General features: G+C 42.0%; 1 protein-coding gene across 5 annotated transcripts in view; it reads right to left on the bottom strand.

The window, feature by feature from the left end:
* ZBTB40 (zinc finger and BTB domain containing 40) overlaps positions 1–13,824 on the bottom strand; it is a 74,225-nt gene extending 60,401 nt beyond the window's left edge. For all 5 annotated transcript variants that reach the window (XM_027609095.2, XM_027609070.2, XM_027609086.2 and 2 more), the window contains exon 1: positions 13,691–13,824. The gene's annotated coding sequence lies outside the window, so the exon portion shown is untranslated. The remainder of the gene's footprint in view (positions 1–13,690) is intronic.
* Positions 13,825–22,796: the final 8,972 nt, after the last annotated feature.

Genomic DNA, 22,796 nt, shown 5'->3' with positions numbered 1-22,796 from the left:
CACCGTGGAAAACAGTTTACAAGTTCCTCAGAAAGTTAAACAGAGATACTATATGAGCCAGCAATTCCAATCCTAGGTCTAACCCAAATAAAATGAAAACATATATCCACACATGGAGCATTATATGTAACAGCCAAAATCTGGAAACAACCCAAATGTCCACCAACTGATAAATGAACAAACAAAATGTTGTATATCCATTAAATGGAATATTATTCAGCCATACAAAGGAATGGAATACAGAAAACATACAACAGGGGTGAAACTTAGAAACACTATGCTCTGTGAAAGAAGCCAGTCATGAAAGGCCACATGCTGGAGGATTCATTTATATGAACTGTCCAGAACAGGCAAATCCACAGAGCTAGGAAGTGGATCAGTGGTTGCCAGGGGCTAGGAGGAGGGGGAGTTGGGGAGTGAATGCTAATGGGTATGGGTTTTTTTGTGGGAGTGATGAAAATGTTCTAGAATTAGAAAGTGGTGATGGTTACATAGACTTTTAAGTTGTACACTTTAAAACAGTAAATTGTATGGTATGTGAATTATAGCTAAATAAATTTTTTTAATTAGGCTCTTGAAGATTTTTAATAACATGAGGAAATGCTCTCAATCTACCAAAAGAAAAAAAAAAACAGCATGCAATTGTATATAAAATTCCAATTTGGTTTAAAAATATATGTACATGCATGTACACATTTGCATTTAAAAAACAGAAAATATATCAAAATGCTAACAGTAGGTTCCTAGGTAGTGTCATGATGGGGGATTTATTTTCTTCCTCATATATTTCAGAATTTTTTATAATAAACATGTATTATTTTTATAACAAGGGAATTTAAAAATAGAAACCCAGGTAGGTCTGGCTGGCTTCAAAGCCAGTGTCATTTCCAACACTCTACTCATTCATAAACATTTATTTAGTTCCTACTATGTGCCAAGCAAAATTAAATAAGATATAATCTCTGCCTGCAGGGAATTTACACAAGTCTAGCATGGGGTTTAAACCTGAGTCCATGGACTAGGAAAGGAAAGAAGAGTCCATGTGTTCTCTAAATTACAGGCAATGTTGTCCATCTGCACACTTTCTGGGGCAGAGGGCCCACAGCTGTCCTGAGCAGCAGTGTAGCTTAATGGTTAAGGATGGAGCTGGAGCCAGACTACCTGGTGTGAAGCTTGAACATCCAATCACAAAGTGTGTGATCTGAGGGGCGTAGGTTTCTCATCTACAAAATAGGGGAAATAATAGTACTTCTCTCACTGGGTGGTTAAAAGATTAAAGGAGTTAATATACCTAAAGCATCGGCAGTATGCACTGAGGACACAGTAAGTGCTCAATAAATGCATCAGCTGCTAGCCACTATCATCACTACCACTGCCACCACCCCACCACTAAATTCTCAAGGAGGCAGAGACAGAACGGACTAAGGACCACTAGAAAGGTTGTTTTCCACATCTCAAAACTGGCAGCATCTGATTCTTGATAAGCCTATAATAACCATTATATTAAACTAATTTCTTTTTCCAGAGTCTCTCAATTTCTAATGAAACTCTTCTTTTGAGGCATTCTATAAAACACAATGAGACAAAACATCAAAACAGTCACCGTAACAAACTGCTTGTGTCCTCTTATCTTCTAACTCCTAGAAACAAGCAATTTTTCAAGGCTAGCCTTGGAAGGAGGCTTTGAGAGGCTTATCTGTCTTTTGCCTGCCTTTCCGGCCCCGCTGCTCTGATTGAATAGTTCACCCAAGATGACTCTTCACAGGCCAAACTGCAAAATCTCTGGAGCAACACAGTCATCTAACGAGTGACTGCATTCCACCTACTGGGACTCTTCCATCCTATAGTCGAGAGTCTCAATAAGCAATCATCACTCCAATGCTTTTATATCCAACTTCTTAGATGTTAAAAAAACAAAACAAAAAACTCTTGGCTTTGTCACTGGTCCTTATAGGCATTTTGCAGTGACCTGAAGATGTCGGTAAGTTCTGAGATTTCACCAACTTGATTATGAGAATACACTTTTCCTCAGCAGGGAATAATCAAACTGGACACATGGTAACACCGTACCAAATTTCAAATTCAAAGATACCCATTTAATGTACAAATTAGAGAGCTCAGGCAACTATACAATACCAAACCAGGCCTGGTGATTCAAGAGACTAGGTGCCTAACAGTAACGGTCAGAGGCTCTAGAGCCAGCCCGCCCGCTGCCCAGGGGCCGAATCACAGCGCTGTCCCTCTCAACGGCTGTGTGGCTTTACACAAGTGGCCTAACTCTCTAGGCCTCACTTTCCTCATATGTAAAATAGGGATATTAGTGCTTATTAGTGGTGTAGCTATAAGCACTAATAAGCCACTGCATGTATATGAGTCAATATGTGTGAAGGACATTTCCTATTAACATTGTAAACATTCATTAAATGTCAAAAGGAAGCATAAAATCCACCTGCCAAAATATTTTATTTTATAGTTCTTAGGTTGGATAATCCGTTCACAGATGTACTTCTAAAAAATCACTCTGCCTCATCACTTATCTAAGTTACGTATGTATCTTCTCTCTATGTCAAATACTGCAAAATTTTTTTTAAAAAAAGAATAAACTTTATAGACAACCACACTGCTAGTTTCAAACAGCTGGTCTGAGATGGGAGTCAGCTAGGAAAGGGAGAGAAAATGGGCTGGGTTAGGCCTCTCATAACAGAGAGTGCTGGGCTACAGTATGAGAGAATTCAAAGCCTTAAACTCATTGAAAATTAGCCAGAGATATGGGAATGTTTGAAATCACCTGGTCCAATTCAGACATTTTGTAGATGAGGAAACGGAGGTGCTGACAAGTGTCTTAAGATCTACCAGGTCAGTAATGACAGAAATGAGACTCTTCCTGTTACCTATGTTTTTGGTACACACTCTATAAGTGGAAAGCAATGAAGAACACGCTCTGGAAAGGGAAAAGGACACAGTTTGGAAGGGTTAAGGTAGGAATCTAACAACAGGAGCTTCCACTTGCAAAGGTTTATTATATTCCAGGCACTATGCCAAGTACTTTGCATAGTAGCCTTATATAATTTTTGCAAAACCTGTGAGGTAGTTACCATTATTAATTCCACTTTCAACTGAGAAAGTAGAATCCTACCAAAAGTAAACGGCTTGCCCCAAATCACAAAGCCAGTGAGTGCCAGAGTCCGTAAATGAACCCACGCTGTCTGACTCCAGAGCCGGAACCTTCACCGCTGGATACTGCCCAAGCGTGGGACTGAAAAAGCTGTGAAGCTCTTGATCCCTCAGTCTTTCTCCTACTTTTTTGGTAACTTCTCTGTTCAGAGGCAGTGCAGAGATACATAGTAAAGAAAGTGGGGTTTTGTTGTTGCTGCTGTTTGTTTTTAATTCCAGTATAGTTAACATACAGTGTTATATTAGTTTCAGGTGTACAATATAGAGATTCAACAATTCTATATATTACCCAGTGCTCATCATTGATAGTGTAGATAAATAAAGTGTTTTTAAAGAAGAGATGCCATTAATTTAGAGGCTACTTATCCTGTATTATATGAGGCGCCACACACACTTGTCAAGGCCCTGACTTGTCCAAGGCCACGAAGAAGGTGACGGTGCTGCTGCGGGAGGTGGAGGCCATGCAGCCCTAGCGGGGCTCTACAGCCCCATTTCCTTAGTCAGGGGACAGTGTGTGCCTGTCCATCCAGCAGATCTTTACTGAGCCCAGCCAAACACCCTTATCTAAAGCTGTCCTTACAGAGAAGAAATTCAGCATAATCCTGCTCTCAAAGAATGGGCACAGGTAAGAACAGATCACTTTCAGCTTGGAATCCTACTCTTCTTACACCTCAGTAGCTGAGTATCAGAAGCATTGAAGACTATGGAGCTCCTACTGCCCACATTACTGCCCTAGGACACCATGCAGATCACCCAACCTTTGCTAGACCTCTGTGCATACTTCACAGATGAACTCCATTCTCCTCTCCTCCAAGTGCTGGAAGTTTTTGTCTTTGGAGAAGCAGGAATTATTTTCATCTCTAGCTTTCTCTTGTCTATCACCAGGGAGTATGACAAAAGGGTCAACTTGAGGAGCTAACAACAACAAAAAATGCAAAAGAGGATAACTTCTCTATTGCCTCTAACTTTGGGAAAGAGCTATGGGATCCCACAGTATTTGCTGAAAAATGTTCAAAGGAAGACATGAAAATTTCATCCTCAACACTTCACTGCCTGAGAAAAAGATCCAGAACTCTAGGGGCCAATTATTCTGCTGTCTTGGACTCTGACCTTAGAAAGGTTTGAACCTTACTGGAACTGAGGCAGCTGACAGCAGAGTACCAGCTATATGAGCAGCCAATATCTAGGGTGGTCAGATCTAATGACTGCCAGGGCTTCAGAGCATCATTCACAAGTTACAATACCACACTAAACCTATAGGCTAAATGAATAAGAGCAGCAAATTTTACTTTTATTTAAATTCACAAGTTCCTACTATGTTCCCAATATCATGCTGGGAGCCAGGTACTCAAAACACTGGCAGGCCTTTAAAAATCAACTAGTACTGGACTGTATTATATGAGGCGCCACACACACTTGTCAAGGCCCTGACTTGTCCAAGGCCACGAAGAAGGTGACGGTGCTGCTGGGGGAGGTGGAGCCCATGCAGCCCTAGCGGGGCTCTACAGCCCCATTTCCTTAGTCAGGGGACAGTGCGTGCCAAGAGAAGGCAAGTGAGAGCAGAGCATTAGGGAACAAGGAGGAAGGGGTAATAGGAGGGCTTACTGTTTGCAAACAGAAGTGAGGGAAATCTTTGTAATACGAATTAGAAGGGAAGACTAATGTAATACTATGAGCTGGAGTTTAGAATGGAGTGGCTCTTGACTGTCTCCCTTGCTTTCTCTTTTCCCTGGCCAGTTGGGAGTTTAAAATTTGAAAAATAATTTTTTTAAAAGATTTTATTTATTTGAGAGAGAGAAAATGAGAGAGAGAACGCACAAGAGGGGGGAGGGTCAGAGGGAGAGGCAGACTCCCCGCCAAGCAGGAAGCCTGATGTGGAACTTGATCCCAACTCCAGGATCATGACCTGAGCCGAAGGCAGTCGCTTAACCAACTGAGCCACCCAGGCACCCCTGAAAAATAATCTTAATAAGGAGCTAAAAAGAGTTGGGTTCTAAACCTGACTTTAACTTTGTAACCTTGAGTACTTAATTTTTCAAAACCTGTTTCCTCAACTGTAAAAGGGAGGTAACGTGTATATGGGAGCTCATAATGCCATTCACACTTTTGTGTGTTTGAAACTTCCATATTTTCATGGAGATACTAAAACCTATTGCTTAATTGCTATAAGGATTACAAGAAATAATTATGGAAAATACCTAGCCAGCGCCTGGTCTTTGTAGTATTCAATAAATGATAACTATCATTATCAACATGCTATTTATTAAAGTTCTGGGACGAGGGCAAAGAGAACAACATACTACAAAGCAGTGAATTAATAGCTGCCGACTGTACAATTAGGAATATCTGGATGTCTGTACAAGGTCACTGTTTTGTTTATTTTTTTTTAAGATTGTTTTTATTTATTTATTTGACAGAGAGAGAAACACAGCGAGAGAGGGAACACAAACAGGGGGAGTGGGAGAGGGAGAAGCAGGCTTCCCGCCAAGCAGGGAGCCCGATTCAGGGCTCGATCCCAGAACCCTGGGATTACGACCAGAGCCGAAGGCAGACGCCCAATGACTGAGCCACCCAGGCACCCTGTACAAGGACAATCTTTCCATATATGGGTCTTATAGCCTCGCTCTTTCATCTACTTTCATCTTCCCCTTCCTGCTTTATTCATCCATTCAACAAATATGCACAGACTGCCTACTGTATGTAGGACACAGAGCTACGTACTGAGAATGGAGAACAGACAGGAGAAGGGGTTTTGAGGGGACAATATAACAGGATGGGCTGGCGGGGGACATCTATGAACTATCTGAAATGATATATAAAAAGTTTTGACTATGTGGGTATATACATCCCTCTGAGAAGTTCTGGAGGGATTCTAAAAGGAATTACCTTTTTTTTTTTTTTTTAAGACTGAAAATCAACAAGAAGCATACAAAATTTATAGGAAAAAACATAAAACACTCCTGAAAAATCACAAAAGTAGCCTAGAGCAAAAGGAAAGATGGGACACGATCTTGGACAAGAAGACTCAACATCATAAAGATGTCAGTTCTCTCTAAGCTAATTAATAAATTTAACATAATCTCAATAGAAATACCATCCATTTGTTGCTGCCTAAAACTAGACAAATTGATTATAAAGTTTATATGGCAGAATAAACAAGCAAAAGCAGCCAGGAAAACACTAAAAAAGAGCAATATGAAAAAACTGGCCCTTCCAGATGTTAAAAAATTACAAAGCGTCTAAAAGATGGTTTTGTAATGGCATATGAATTGACAATCAAACCAATGGAACAAAATAGAAAATCCAGTAAGAAACCCAAATGTATACAACAGTTTAGTATCCAATTAAAACAGCATCTGAAATCAATAGACAAAAAGTTTTTTTTTTTTTTTTTTTTTTTTTAAGAGAGAGAGAGAACGGGGCGGGGGTGGGGAGAAGGGCGGGGAGAGGGAGAGTCTTAAGCAGGCTTCATGCCCAGCATGGAGCCTGGCCTCATGACCCCAAGATCATGACCTGAGTTGAAATCAAGAGCTGGACGCTTAACTGACTGAGCCACCAAGGCCCCCTAGTAAGAACTTTCCATACGTGGGAAAAGATAAAATTGGATCCTTCCTCAAACCAAATGTCAAGATAAATTCCAGGGGGGCCTGGGTGGCTCAGTCATTGGGCGTCTGCCTTTGGCTCGGGTCGTGATCCCGGGGTCCTGGGATCAAGCCCCGCATCAGGCTCCCTGCTCGGCAGGAGGCCTGCTTCTCCCTCTCCCATTCCCCCGCTGTGTTCCCTCTCTCCCTGTCTCTCTCTCTCTGTCAAATAAATAAATAAGATAAGATAAATTCCAAAAGGATAAGAACCTTAGATGTTTAAAAAATAAAAAGTGAAACCATACATATACTGGAAGAAAACATTAATGAATTCCCCATAAATTAAGAACAGGGCAGACTTCCTAACTGACTCAAAATCTAAAGCAATACACTGCAAGACCCATAAACATAATATATAAAGATGTAAAACTTTTGTACAGCAATAAAACAACATATGCAAAGTTAGGCATATGACATACTGGAAAAAATATTTTTGCAATTCATACCACAGACATTGAGCAGGTATCCTGTATCTCATTAAGGAGAAAACAAATTTAAACTGTACTGAAATGATTTCTTACCTAACAGATGGGCAAACCCCCCAAAACTTTGATAGGAAGACTCAAGAGAAACAGAGGAGGAGGATCAGGTATAAAATAAAAACTTCTATGAACACACCTTGTTATGTAGTTTTGATTTTTGAACCACATAGATGGTTTACACAGTTAAAAAACAAAATTTTTTTGGCTCGAGCAACGAGCCCAATGCGGGACTCCATCCCAGGACCCTGAGACCATGACCTGAGCGGAAGGCAGACGCTTAACCGAATGAGCCACCCAGGTGCCCTAAAAGCAATTCTTAAAGTTTAAAACAAATTAGCCTGTTGATAAAGCTTATCAAGTTGGTGGCATAATAAATATAAATATATCAACTGACCTCAGGACAGTATTTGACTACACATCTGAAACAGCACGTAGTCTCGGGACAAAGGAACCACATAAAAAAAACAACATTCGGTGATCTAACGATCAGTGCAGATAGTGGCACTGCTACCGGCCTGGTTAGTAACATGGCCAGGAAAATCCAAAGCCCCAGAGTGCGGCCCACTTGCCCTGGGAAGGATGAAGCTCTGTGGCCCACTGAGCATGACGGACTGGTACTCAAGTAGAAAGGGTGAAGGCGGGGAGAGAGTAAGATGAGGCTTGAGACAGGCCTAGCCAGAGCTTGAGGGCAGCACAGTCAGAGCCAAGGAATTGCACTGTCCTGAGGGCAGGCAAGCCAGCCCAGAGTTTTAAGCAAGGCGGAAACAGTCACATGTGATCTGTGCTTTATAAAGATCACTGGCAACAGTGTACAAAATAGATTAGAAAGGAACAAAGGAAGAAGCCAGCTGGCCAGTTCTGAAGCTGTTGTAGTAATTCAGAGCAAGAGATTATAGTAGCTTTAACCAAAAGAGAAAGGGGACATCAATAGGCTTGTAGCCTAAATAAATGTGTGCTATTTGTGGGTATGGGATGGAAGGAAGGTAGGGGGTTGACAGAAGGGGAAGAATATGGGGGGACTTTCTGCCTTTTGCAACTCTATGGTGCCAACCACTGAGATTAGGAACCGAAGATAAGTACCAGATGGAAGAAAAATGGCAAGTTCACTGCTGCCAGAGCCCCTGACATCATCCTTCAGAGCTAGTGGGGACAAGGAGCTAAAGGAGTCAAGGATGAAGATCCAACAGTCAGGCTGCAGTCTTAGAAAGCTGAGAAACAGATGAAACTAACAGGTTAGCTGACCTCTTGCAATATTTTCTCAAAATCAGAAATAGAACCACATACTGTTCACTTTGTTTATTTTAATAAATTTCAAGTAACCAACATTTAGAGCCCCAAAAGCTAGTAATCCTTCGTTTCTAATCTCCCTCATCCTTCTTGGGCCCTTTCCTTCATAAAAATTTACTTCATCAAACATTGAGAGTCCCAGAATTAGACTCTCTGCTAAGAGCAGAGGTCACTCCTGCAAATACCTCCAGGGGTCAGACAGATGTAAAATCTCTCTCTGTAAATATAAGCAACTCACTGACAAACACTGTATGGGCCAAACAAACTGTGGCCCACAGCAGTTTTCTACTGAGGTCCCGTTTGCAAAACATCCCAAGGTAAAGACTTAAAGACATTTCCTTCCTTTTCTTTCCATTTTTCTAATAAACCAGAAATTGCATCTTGGAGTTGACTTTTTCAGAGGTCCTAATATTAGTGAAGTAAGGTGAGTCTGGTTTCAGAAAGAGCTCTCTCTCCCTTCACAGACAACAGAGGGACGCCAGGACAAAGCAGGGACAGCATCTCTCCTTTCACCCCTCCGTCTCTGCCTCCTTGAATCCATCCCTCTCCTCCTCCTCTCTCGCTCCTAAGGTCGTGAGAAACCGAGTCCATCTGCACGAAGTTGATGCCTAGAGCCAAAGTATTAGGCTGCTACCGCTCTTCCTTTCACCTGTCAGAAGAAACAAATATGGCAATTGCTACCAAGGTTGCCAAGACAACACATCATCAGTGTGGCAGTCTCCTGTAAAATCATGACAACGACCTCTGAGGCATTTCTGAAGTGCCTCATTGGGTAAATACCTCTACCAGACATGATCACTCAACTATGCTTGGCCACTTTTGACAGGAAACATGGCCCGAAAAGATACTTTCAAAACTGTAGTCAAGACCATACAGCAGTAAGAAGTAACTGGTTTCAGGGGGATTCTCAACACTACTTTGGGCCAGTGGTATTACATGTGACATTTCATTGTTGGCTCTGCACCTTGAGGGTCATGGATCCCTCTGAGACCTGATTAGAGAAATGGACTCACTCCCCAGAAAAATGACATTCAGACACATTTGCAGGCAAATTTAAAGGATTTGTGGGTCCCCTGCAACTCAACCATTTACCCCAGATTAACAACCTGGGATCAGCTATAATGTATTTACTTCATCTAAGGAAATTAAATACTTGGTGTTATGAGTTTGAGCATTTGGGGTTAAATAACAACATTAGGGAAATATAAGGAAAGCTAGAGTTCTTTCCTTACCCTTCTTTCCCTTGAGGGCTACAGAAGCCTCAAAACTGCAACAGTCTCTGCAAATGGCATACCGTATCCCTTCTGAGACTTAGAGAAAGTGACAATCTCATCTCTGAATTTAAATGCCCTTAACATTTAATTCTTTCCTCTACATGGTTACAACTTGCTTTCTTCGAATTATCGAGATGATGGCTTTAGAAGGCAGCTTATTGGAGATCCGGAAAACCATAAATTCCAATTCAATTTCCTTGTGAAAATCAAAGAGCTCACTCTCTTAAAGACTTGAAAGCGGCTGAGGGGTCACTGTCTTCCTCCGGGGTGCTGGTATAGGCAGTACTCCAGAAGGGTGACGTAAACACTCAGTATGAAGCAACAGGGCATACGAATTTGTTTTTCAATCTATTTTATTTCAGTTCAAAGCTTCTTTGCAGACACACAGCCCATGAAAACAAGCCACACTTTGGTTATACCCAGTCTTCTTCAATCTCCAAAAGCAGTTGAGTATTGCCAAAGTGTGGCTCGTTTTCCTGCAGTGCCTGTCTGCAATGATGCTTTGAACTGAAATAAAATAGATTGAAAAACAAATTGGTATGCCCTCGCTCCTACTGCAGCTTTATATTATCCTTCGGAACTAGTGTTACCACCTTCTCTTTACTGGAACCCAACAGACTCAAATCACAGAGTAAAACTGGAATACTTGAAATGTGAAGGTCCCACCCAAAACTAAAACAGCAATTTAATGCAGGGCTTATTGTTAACATTGCATTAACATGCCACTCCCTGTCCAGTTCCTTGCTCCATTTGCTGGGATGGATTACATCTTCTAAGGACATGTGCGATCCAGTTACTAGACACAGTTTAAAGCAAAACTTGACATGGCCGATCTTCTTATACAGTTTGATTCCTTACTGCCTCCGCAATTTTTCACATTCATGAACCCAAATACCTTCTCATTTTTACCAATTCAAAAAGTCTGCTACTTGTTTTAAAGCATTCAATGCCTTGCATAAAGCATGCAACATTATTTTGAAAAATTTTCAGAGGAAACCCAAAATCATTTGCAAACAAACTTTGAAATGACCACCAACTAGAAGAAACCTATCATTTTCTTAGACTGCCTTAAGGAAATGCACATGCCTTCAATGGAGGAACACACTAAAATAATGAAAAGTGCTCTGAATAGACAGTTGTATAATTTGGTTGAAAAAAAAAATTAAAAGCCATTTGGAAGAGTTCCTCTCTCAACAGACACATTAAGAAAGAATAAGATCTGTTCCTGTCCCCCCACCCCATCAAAGACAGAAACATACATACACACCCTCAGTTCTGTCGATAACATAATCCTGGATTTTTGTTATTATTTAGCACTTCAAATAAATTTCCATTTGGGGCCAAATTTGGTTAGTTTTCTCTAACTGGAACTCAGCAACATGTGTAACAACAAAAAGAAAACACCCAACCTGCTATTACATTTTCTCTTATTTAATCCACACAACAACCCTTGGAAGAGGTACCATCATGCGCCTTTCACATATTAATCTGTAACTGGCCCATGGGCGGACCACTCTCTCAGCAGTAAAGCTGGCTTCAGGGGCCAGAGACTCGGAGCACAGGACTGAATCACAGCACCACTACTCACTTCTTCCAGTCCTCCAACACCCCAGATCTTGCCACCTCACAGTCTCTGATCCTATTAAAAAGTTCTTCCTTCCCAGTTGTCTCCCCTTTCCCTTCTTGCTGGACTGGATCCTTGTCACTCAGAGAGTTTCAGCTTAAGCTATCTTTCTCCAGCAGCTTACTGGGCCATTCCGGTAAAAGGGCATCTTCCAGGTTAGCACTATTTGACTACCTTCATCACAGATGCTACTATTTGCCTTAGACAAGAGGTGTTAGGTCCATCTTGCTCATGGTAATCGTAAGGCCTAGCACAGTGGTGTCTGGTACATAGCAGGCAGTCAAATATTTGCTCAACCAATGGCCTGAATTTGTTTAAATACTTACCAGACTACAGGCTGTGAACACTGGCTAGCAGCTGATACAAAAACAGGTAAAGTGTGGTCCTGTCCTTGAGGGCATCCCAATTGGTAGAAAAGATAATAAACACATGGGATAATACAGGGTGGTGTGATCAGCTAAGGTTCATATATTAGCTCCCTTGAATATTAGCTATGTAACCTTGGACATCTCTCCTCTCTGAGTCTCGGTGTCCTCATCTTTAAAATGGAAATACTAATACTACCTTTGTCATAGTGTTAGCGAGAAGACTGAATGATAATCCACATAAATAAAGCACATAGTGCATTAGCATGCAGAAATCACTTAGTAAATAACTACTAATTTTATTATGATGCTATGACAGCTGTATTTTAAATTACCTTTATTTACCTGTATACTATCTGTCCAAGACCCTACTGAATTTAAATTCTGTGAAAGGCTAAAGATCATGTTGATCTTGTTCACCACTGTATTTCCAGGGATCTGAATCATCCCTAGTACAAGTAGGTGCTCAACTAATACTGAATGACTGATGAAGGCATGCATGCAGGCATGGGGTGTTCTGAAATCATTTGTAAGTTAAACTAGTGATGAATAGCCCGTTTGGGAACGACTGCCATATAAGAAAGGCATCTAAATTAGAAAGGAAGGTGTGGCAGAAGTTTGACGATTTAGCTAAGGAAAGAAAAACTTCATTTTGAGGTTGTAATTATATCTCCATAAACCATACACAGATTTGGATACAATTTCAAGCCAGAACCAAGGAGCCCCAGGTTGAGACTTGAAAGAAGTTGAAGCTGTGTGAGGTGGGTTACCAAGCAGAGGGCTCCCTAGGGTGAGCTCAATTTGCCAGACCTATAATCTACTGCACACTTAGGAAGCTTAACCTCAGAATCTGGGCTTCCTCTCTTAGGTGGAAACATGGACACTTACTTATGAAGTGTTAACAAACAAAAAAAACCCCGGGTATGAACATAAATAAAATCCTGGCTTCTTGTAGGCGCTAGATGGATGGTACTGTTATCAAAAATAGGGGAAACAATTCTCACGTTGAATAACAGATCAATAAGGCCAGAGCTTTAGATGTACGGGGTAGCTTTAACTGAAGTTTCCCATTCCGTGAGAAGTGATCAGAAGAACCGCTGGACAACACTGACAAGTCTACTTGTGTCTAGGGCAGAAGTTGGCACACTTCTGCTTAGGACCAGGCCTAAGTATTTTCGGCTTTGTGGGCTATGCCATATCTATCTCAACTACTCAACTTAGCCTTTGTAGCAAGAAAGGAGCCATAGATGATACAGAACAATGAACATGGCTGTGCTCCAATAAAACTTCACTTGAGGACACTGATATTTGAGTTCATATACATTTCACAAATTACACGAAAGTCTTCTCCCCGTCCCCCCACCCCGCAGCCATTTAAAAATGTAAAAACCACTATTAGTTCCCGACAGACAAAAACGGGGTGGGGTGGGGATTGGCCCAAGGCCGGAGTTTCCCGACGCCTGGTGCACTTGGCAGAAGAGCGGGGGCAGAGACTCGAGAAGCAGCAGCGAGGAGGCCTCAAATCGCGCCAAACAGTAGACGGTGAGGGGCGAGGGCAGGCCCCAAGCGGCGGGCAGGCCCCAGGCTGGGGCCAAGCCGGGTGCGCCCCGACGCAGCCCCGCGGCCTCTCCCCACCGCAGACTTACAGCCGAGCCTGCGCTCGGGGTGGGAGCCGCCCCAGGGGGTCCGCGTCCCGGGCGAGAGGAGGCGGCTGGGACTTGGCAGAGCCCCGCGGAGTTCGCACGCCGAAGGGTCTCAGCGCGCCCCTCATTTGGGGCGCCTCTCGGGCCTCAGCTGCTAAAGGGGTCTCCAAGCTGAGTCCCAGCCCCGTTTCTATGGTTACCTGTTCAGCACCGATTCAAACTGCCGTTCTTTATTGACAGCGCCATAGAGGACACGAACACTCCTGCCCGAAGGGAACAATAAAGCTTTCTCCATTCAACAGCGCCAGAGACGCCAGAAGGCGGCCATTTTGAGGCCGGCGCGTAAGGAGTATAAGCCGGGAGGGGGCGGCCCGGCCTGCCCCGCGCGCCACAGTCACGTGCCGGGGGCGGGCCTCACGGGGCGGGGCCTGCGTCGCGCGCGCCCTCCACCAATGCTAGGGTGCTGGGGCTAGCGGGTTGCGGGCTTGTTTTCTGACCTCTGACCCTTGGCCACTCCCTCCTCTCCCCACACTCTCTTTCGAAGGTTTTAGTGGGGTTCCATGGACTCTTGCTGGGGCAGTGCTAGGCTTAGGATCTTATTTCAAGAATGGCACAGAAGTAGACACAAAAGGTTTCTCTACATTTTTCCAAAACACGTTCACGTGCGAGGCGGAGACGTAACCAGAGCCGCGTCCCCAGATGCATCCTCATTGGTGGAGAGGCTTGGCGCGGCTCGGCCGTCATAGGCTAACAGGCTCGTGTCAACCAATCGTGGTGTCTTGAAGATATCTTGATCCCGCCTCTCCCTCGTCCCTCTCAGGAATTTAGGGGGTGTGTGTAGGGGGGTGATCATAGCTTTTTTGCTCAGTTTCTCTTTCACACGCTTTGTTGCACAGTGAGCGTTCCACGTTGGAGCTCCTGTTGCCACCCTCATACAGCCCAACAGATTAAGTCAGATTCCCACAGTATCAGACAAATTAAGTCACATCAGTGCTGGCCCACTGAACCTCACACTGTCACTCTGTCACTGACGCGCAGCCAATTTTTCTGTCACTGCCAGTCATGCCGCCCAAATCCAGCAGTCTCAGTACAATGCCGAGTTCCCTCTGTGGTTACAGCTGTTACATCCACAACGTCAATATTCGGTCGTTCTGAGAGCTGTCATTGTCAGACTGACTCCCACTCCATCACCATTTTTAGTCACAAATTCAATCTGCTGGGCAGAACTGTCACTTGCATTGTTGCTGTCATTGGGTTCATTATTGTTTACTGTCATTGTCCTGTAGGCGACCACTGTCAATGACCACAACTTCAAACAGTTCCGTACAGTGTAGCAATTGGACCCTGTGCCCAGCTGTCACCCTTTCAGTTGTTTTCACCGTCATTGTTATTCAGCTACTTTCACTGCCCCATAGTCAAGCCAATATTTAGCAGGCCCCTACTGGGTACACAGCTGTCCTCGTTACTGCCCAATTAGTCACTTTCACTATTTTACACACATGTCCCTCTCACATTCAGGGTCAGATTTACTATAGCTGACATCCAGTCACTTTTGTAGTCACTAGAGCCACACCACAGCTGTTATCCCCCCGATCCTGCATTTCCACCATCTCTGCATTCTCCTTTAATAGAAGCCCCCAATATACAGGGTTGCCAGATTTGGCAAACAAGCAACAAATACCTAGAATGGTCCGTGGCACATCGTAGCTGCTCAAAAAATAGTTCTCGAATTAATGGATTTTTTTTTTTTGCAAAACAGGATTATTGCTGATGTACTGTATATAAATGTGAATGGCTTGTGGTTCAAACATCTCAAACAGTAGGAATAAGTTTGCAGCCATGATCTGTCCTCCCTGTTCCATTTAACAAGGTTCTGCATCCTACAGGGACTAGGAGAAAACACGAGAAATGTGGCTACCACATACATGAATTCCTGGGACCACAGTTACAAAGAATAGGATTTCTTAATTTTGAATTTCTTATTTTAAAAGGAATATATGTTTATAAAATATAGGAAGGACTCTTTCTTTCTGAAGGACTGTTTTAGCTATAACAAACAGACAAAGAATATCATCCCTCAACACACACTCATACAGAGTCATGGGTCAATGGCTGCAGTTTCTCCATGACTGTTTACGTGAGGTTTTGCATTATTAGAAGTTCCCAGGGGACTGCCTTGCCTATAGTTCATGAAGAACAGCATAGGGTCATGGAAACAATGGTACCGGCTTCTATCTGGCCATCACATGGGAGAATGAGAAAACAAAGACGGGAACCTCTAAGCACTTCATCTCTCCAGAGAGCCTCAAGGATTTTTGAAGAAATAACTTGTGCTTCCCAATCGCCAAAAGGACCCAATCCTTGACCTAAAGGAGGAAGGTACTTGAGAACTTTTCACACTTTCTTGTACCTTGACAGAGAATGTTCCTAGGCTGATGCCTGAGGGGGCTCCAGCTAAACTACCAGTTATTTCTGGAGTGACTACTACGTGCCAAGGACACTGAGGTGAATAGACATGGTCCCTGGCATAGGTCATAGCACAGCTGACCCCACTTCTACTGCTAATAACAGCCAGGCATCATTTACCTCTCCCCTATGCTCTGCCAGGTACCATGCCAAGCTTTACCTAGATTATCTCATTGAATTCTCATCACCCCCCAAAGAAATAGGTGACATTATTGCCCTCTTTTATGCAAGAGAAAACAGATTCAGAGAAGGTGACACAGCTCCCAAGAAGGAGAGGTGGGGTTTAAACCCAGGAAGTCTGACTCCAGAGTCTTCACTTTTCCCCCTCAGAATAATGACTTGAGGGTTTTACAAAATAGATGTGTCCATTATAAAGAGTTCAAGGATTACAGGAAAAAAAATGAACAAGAGATTTAGAAACAGAATCACTATAAATCCTAGCACTTAGCAGTAACGTATCATTTTAGCTGAAGCATTTCTCCATCCCTGGGCATATATATATAGGTGGGTAGATGGAGGGATAATAATGATAATAATGAGTTTCCCTCTGGTATTGCGCTATGTGCTGGACACTGTTCCAAGTGCTTTCCATGAATTAACATATTTAATTTACTCAGAGAGAGATGGAGAGACATAATTTTATTAAAACGAACTCATTTCACATACTCGGGGTTCACATCAGCAGCCAACCACCAACCCGCTGATGTTTTTCCCCACATCTCGTTCTTTCTCAGTCTTTGCTGTCTGCTCTCTGCCTTCTAATCAAATCCTAAGCCCAGAGTCCTTGGGCTGCAAAAGCTGTCTTTAAATAGCACCCTCTCCACAGCTGCTGCCCGGTCAAATGTCTCTGCCGTTCCCTCAGGCGGTCGCAGTATTTGTAGAAGTGAAGTTTGCTAGATGCTTGACATACGCTTTTTATTTGTTAGAGTAGGTATCTGGGCCTTGGCATTCTTTTTTCCTGGCTTTTTAAGTGTTCAAATTTCACTACCCTTTTCTCAAATCCAAGTGAAGCTTGGTCTTCAGATCTCGCCCAGTGGAGACCAGCGAGTCTCAGATGAGAAAGCTGTTGGAATTTGCTGAATGACTCAGAAAGGTCAGCCGCCTGCTCATCCATCCGGCATGACAAAAGACTCGGAGGAGGGAGACTGCCTCGCTGCAAAGGGGCTGCCCAAATGGAATCTGGAGCCCTTCTGTGGGTCTGGTCCTACCAATATCATTTATTGTGAATGAATCCCTTGCCTTGGTTTCCCCCCCTGAAACAAAAGACGCTTTATTTCATTGTTCATTTATTTAGAATGATGAAATGAAATTGACATCTCCATGGAGATGGAGCATCCACAGAAGCTATGATTTTCCAGCCAAACCTGCTTCTCCTCTTCAGCAACTTAGCTCAGAAAGGACAACACACCCATTACCATTCTCTGTCTGATTGCTCAGGCCAGACACCTGGAAGTTGCCTTTGACATTTCTGTTGCTCACCCTCAATCAGTCACCTAGTCTGACTGATTTTACCTCTAAATATATACTCTCCGTTTCCATGGCCAAAGTCCAATTGACCTTTATCTCTCACCTACTGTAATGTCCTCATTCTCCAGCTCTTTTGATATCCTTTACTTTGTTCTGCAGATGCAAGCCAGCATAATTTTTCATGTCACTTAGAATCAACTTTATTAAGCATAATTTACAAACAAGAAAATGTACTCATTTAAAGCGGAGTTTTGGCAAACACATACACCTGTGTAACCATCTCTATATCAAGATACAGAACATTTTTATTTTTTAGAACAGTTTTAGATTCACAGCAGAATTGAGCAGCAGGTACATAGATTGCCAATATTCCCCCTGCCTATACATATGCATAGCCTCCCCTACCATCACCAGAGTGATACATTTCTTGCAGTTGATGTATCTACATTGACACATTATTATCGCTCAAGGTCCACAGTTCATGTGAGGGCTTGCTCTTCTTGTCGTGCATTCTATAGGTTTGGCCAAATGTAGAACGGCGTATATCCACCATTATAGTATACAGAAGAGTTTCACTGCTCTAAAGATCCTCTGTGCTCCACCTATTTTTCCTCCTCCTTCCAACTCCTGGTAACCAGTGACTTTTTGACTGTCTCTATAGTTTTGTCTTTTCCAAGATGTCATATAATGGGAATCATACAGTATGTGGCTTTTTCAGATTGGCTTCTTTCACTTAGTAATATGCATTGAAGTTTCCACCATGTCTTTTCATGGCTTGACAGCTCCTTTCTTTTTAGCACTGAATAATATTCTATCATCAGTATGGACCATAGTATATTTATCCATTCACCTATTGAAGGATATCTTGGTTGCTTCCAAGTTTGGGATATTATGACTAGAGCTGCTATAAACATCTGTGTGCAGACTTTTGTGTGGACCTAAGTTCTGAATTTGAGTAAATACCAAGGAGCATAGTTGCTGGAGTGTACAGTATGTGTAGTTTTGTAAGAAACCAACAAATTGTCTTCCAAAGTGGCTATACCATTTTGTATTCCCACCAGCAATGAACGAGAGTTCCTGTTGCTCCACACCCTCATTAGCATTTGGTGTTGTCATTGTTCTGGATTTGGGCCATTTTAATAGGTGTATGGTAATATCTCATTGTTGCTTTAATTTGTGTTTCTCTGGTGACATATGATGTGGAGCATCTTTTCATACACTTACTTGCTATTTGTATATCTCCTTTGGTGAGGTGTCTGTTAAGGCCTTTGACCCCTTTCTTAATCAGGTTGTTTGTTTTCTTATTGTTGAGATTTAAGAGTTCTTTGCATATTTCGGATAAATGTCCTTCTGCAGGTACGTCTTTTGCAAATAGTGTCTCCCAGTCTGTATCTTATCTTCTCATTCTCTTGATAGCGCCTTTGCAGAGCAGAAAGTTTAATTTTCGTGTGCCCACCTTGTTGATTCTTTCTTTCATGGATCATGACTTCGGGGTTGTATCTAAAAAGTCATTCCCATACCGAAGGTCACCTAGATTTTTCTCCTCTGTTATTTTCTAGGAGTTTTATAGTTCTGCATTTTACATTTAGATCTGTGATCCACTTTAAGATAATTTTATGAAGAGTAAGGTCTGTGTCTAGATTTCTTTTCTTTTCTTTTTTGCACAAGGATGTCCAGTTTTCCCAGCACCATTTGTTGAAGCTATTTTTGCCCTATTGTATCACTTCTGCTACTTTTTTCAAATATGAGCTAACTCCATAGAGGTTTTTTTTTTTTTTTTTTTCTGGGCTATTCTGTTCTATTGATCTATTCTTTTGCCAATACCACAGTCTTGATTACTGTAGCTTTATGGTAAGTCCTGAAGTTGAGTCCTGTCAGTCCTCCAAGTTTCCTCCTTCAATATTGAGTTGGCCAATCTGGGTCTTTTGCCTTTCCATATAAACTCTGGGATCACTTTGGCCCCTTAAGTGGTACAGGATATCTAGAGTGGGTTAGAATTGGGTATTTCCCTTCCCCCAGGTCAGTTAGGCTCAGATAAAACCTCAACAGATTAGACTCTGGTTAAGTCATTTCCTAACAAGGGCAGACCTTATTCTTAAGAAGAATAGAATGCTCTGGTGTATTTCCAAATTGCTCCTTTCCACTCCCCCTGACAAAAGCACCAAGGGATTTTTCTCTGATATTCATTAGTGGAGCTCCTCGAGGTAAAACTAACACAAACTCACAAGACTAACCTCCCCCATGACCCGTCCCTCTGGAGTTTTTAACTCTCAGATTTGTCCACACTGAGCCTCCAGCATTTTATCAACTACAGTTCAGGTTTCCCTGTCCCTACAATGGTTCCCACCAAGGTTTCTGCTCATGGGTTTCTGCTCAGATAAGTTGTGATTCTCTGTGTCCACGTGTCTGTCTCTCAGTTTTGGGGGGGGGGTAGCAGTTTGCCCTGTGACCTCACTTCTCTGATGGATCTAAGAGGAATTGATTTTTCTGTTTATTCAGATTTTTACTTGTTAGGACAGAATGGCTATTTCCAAGTTTCTTTCATGCTAGACTAGAAACCAGAGTCCTAAGACACTTCCATCACCTGAAAAAGTACACTGTTGCCCTGTGCCCCTTCCCTGTTCAACTGCCCTTCTGCAACCACCCCCCTTCCCCTGCAACAACTGATTTACTTGCTGTCAGTATAGATGACTCTTGTCTGTCCTAGAATTTCATATATTGAAATTATATAGTATGTAGTATTTTGTGCCTGGCTTCTTTCACTCAGTATAACTTAGTTGAGCTTCATCCACGTTGCTAAGTTTATCAATACTTCATTCTTTCTAATTGCTGGGCCCTTTGGTATTGATAGACCACCATTTGTGTATTCATTCATCTGTTAACTTGGGTGTTTCCAGCTTTAGGGTATTATGAATAATGCTGCTATGAATATTTGTGTGCAAGTCTTTGTGTAGATGTGTGTTTTTCATTTCTCCTGGGTAACACACCTAGGAATGGAATGGCTAGGTTATATAGTAGCTGTTTATTTACCTTTATAAGAAACAACCAAAGAGTTCTCCAAAGCAGTTGTAACGTTTATATTCCCAACATCAATGCTGAGAGTTCCACCTCCTTGTCAACATTTGGTACTGTCAGTTATTTTAAATGTAGTCATTGTAATGGGTGTGAAGTGGGTATCTGCTTTTGGTTTTCATTTTCATTTCCTTTTGCATGTTGTTATTTTTCCCATTATTGAGTTATAGAAATTCTTTGTATGTTTTGGATACAAGGATACAAGTCCTTTATCAGATCTATGCATTATGAATAGTTCAGTCTTGGCTTGCCTTTTCATTTTTTTTTTTTTTTTGGATGGTGTCATTCAAAGACCAGAAGCTTTGAATTTTCATGAAATCCAATTTATCGATTTTTCCTTTTAAGAGAAAAACTATTAGCACAATGCATCTGCTTAATGGGGAAACCCTGGTGCGTTCCTCTGTAAAAGTTAGGAACAACATAAGTATGGCCACCATCACCCCTATTTTTTTAACGTTATGTTGGATGTATTACTCAACACCATCAGATAAGAGAAAAGAGAGATAATAGGATTATATACCTGGAAAACCCTAGAGAATCTCCTGAATAACCAATTATAAGAAAAAGAACGAGAGGGGTGCCTGGGTGGCTCAGTCGGTCAAGCGGCCGACTCCTGACTTTGGCTCAGGTCATGAGTTCAGGGTTGTGAGTCCAGCCCTGTGTGTCTCGCATCACGCTCAGTGCGCAGTTGGATTGAGATTCTTTCTCTCCCTTTGCCCTTCCCCCTGCTTGCACACACACACACACACACACACACACACACACACTCTCTCTCTCTCTCTCAAATAAATACATAAAATCTTTAAAAAAAAAGAGAGAGAAAAGGGAGAGAAAGCTAGAGGGAATGTGGGAAGGGAGAGGAAGGAGAAGGTGGTAAAATAAGGTGGTGATGTATTAGACAAACATACAGAAACCAACTAGAAGACAAAGGCCCATGCCTTGGACTGGGAATCCCACCATCAACTCCCCCTGTTCTCAGGCATTTGGCCTTGGACTGAGTTATACCACCAGCTTTCCTGGTTCTTCAGCTTGCAGATGATATATCAGTGCATATCTTAGCCTCTGTAATTGTGAGAGCCAATTCCCAAAATACATCTCCTCCTAGATATTTCTATCTCAATCTCGATCTCTATGCTATTGGTTCCTTTTCTCTGGAGAACCATGACTGATGCATCAATGTGTAAACTTTACACAGAACTCAGAAGAGTTAATGGAAGAAAAGACTGCATTTACAATAGCAACAAAAGAAAAAAATACTGATGTATCAACTTAAAATATCAGTGAGGGATACAACAGAAAACCTGAATAGAAAGATATACCAGGGCACCTGGGTGGTGCAGTTGGTTAAGTGTCTGGCTTTTGATTTTGGCTCAGGCCATGATCTCAGGGTCGTGAGACTGAGCCCTGTGCCGGGCTCTGTGCTGGGCATGGAGCCTGCTTAAGATTCTGTCAGATTCTGTCTCTCTCTCTCTCTCTCCCCACTCTCTAAAAACAAAAAAACAAAAAAACAAAACAAAAAAAACAACCAAAGGAAGACATACCATTTCTTAAATAGCAAGAAGACTAAACTAAACATCATAAAAATGTTAGTTCTCAGCAAACACACCAACAGGGTTTGGTTTGTTTTTTTTTCTGCAAAGAAGCTGATTATAAAGTTTAAATGGAAAAATAGACAACAAAGAATTTGGAGAACCAGCTCTACCAGATATTAAACTATATTCTAAAGCCTCAGCAATTAAAATAGTGGGCAATTAGCACACGAAAAGACAAACAAACCAATGGAACAAAATAAGAAGTCCAAGCATAGAACAAAATTACACATAGAAATTTAGTATATGCTAAAAGTGTAAGAAAGAAAAGGTAAATTTTATAATTAATGGTTTGGGAATAATTGGGTTAATCATTTGAAAAAGATGTTTTATCTATATCCCACATCTTATGCTAGAGTAACTAAAAATTGATCAAAGATTTAAAGCTAAAAAATTGTACACATTAAAGTACTAGGGAAAAGTGGGCAAATTTCTTTATAACTTTGAGGTGGTGAAGTTCTTTCTAATTGATGCAAAATACAAAAACCAAATGAGAAAAGACTGATGAATTTAACATTTTTTTAAAGATTTTATTTTATTTATTTGAGAGAGAGAGAGAGAGAGTGAAAGAGAGAGCACAAGAGGGGGTAGGGTCAAAGGGAGAAGCAGACTCCCCACCGAGCAGGAAGTCTGATGCGGGACTCAATCCCGGGACTCCCAACGAACTGAGCCACCCAGGTGCCCCGAATTTAATATTTTCAAGAAAACTCAT

The sequence above is a fragment of the Zalophus californianus genome, chromosome 4, assembly GCF_009762305.2.
Source record: "Zalophus californianus isolate mZalCal1 chromosome 4, mZalCal1.pri.v2, whole genome shotgun sequence".
NCBI classification, from domain to species: domain Eukaryota; kingdom Metazoa; phylum Chordata; class Mammalia; order Carnivora; family Otariidae; genus Zalophus; species Zalophus californianus.
Note: the sequence above shows the minus strand (reverse complement) of the source record. Positions and strands in the feature narration are given on the sequence as shown.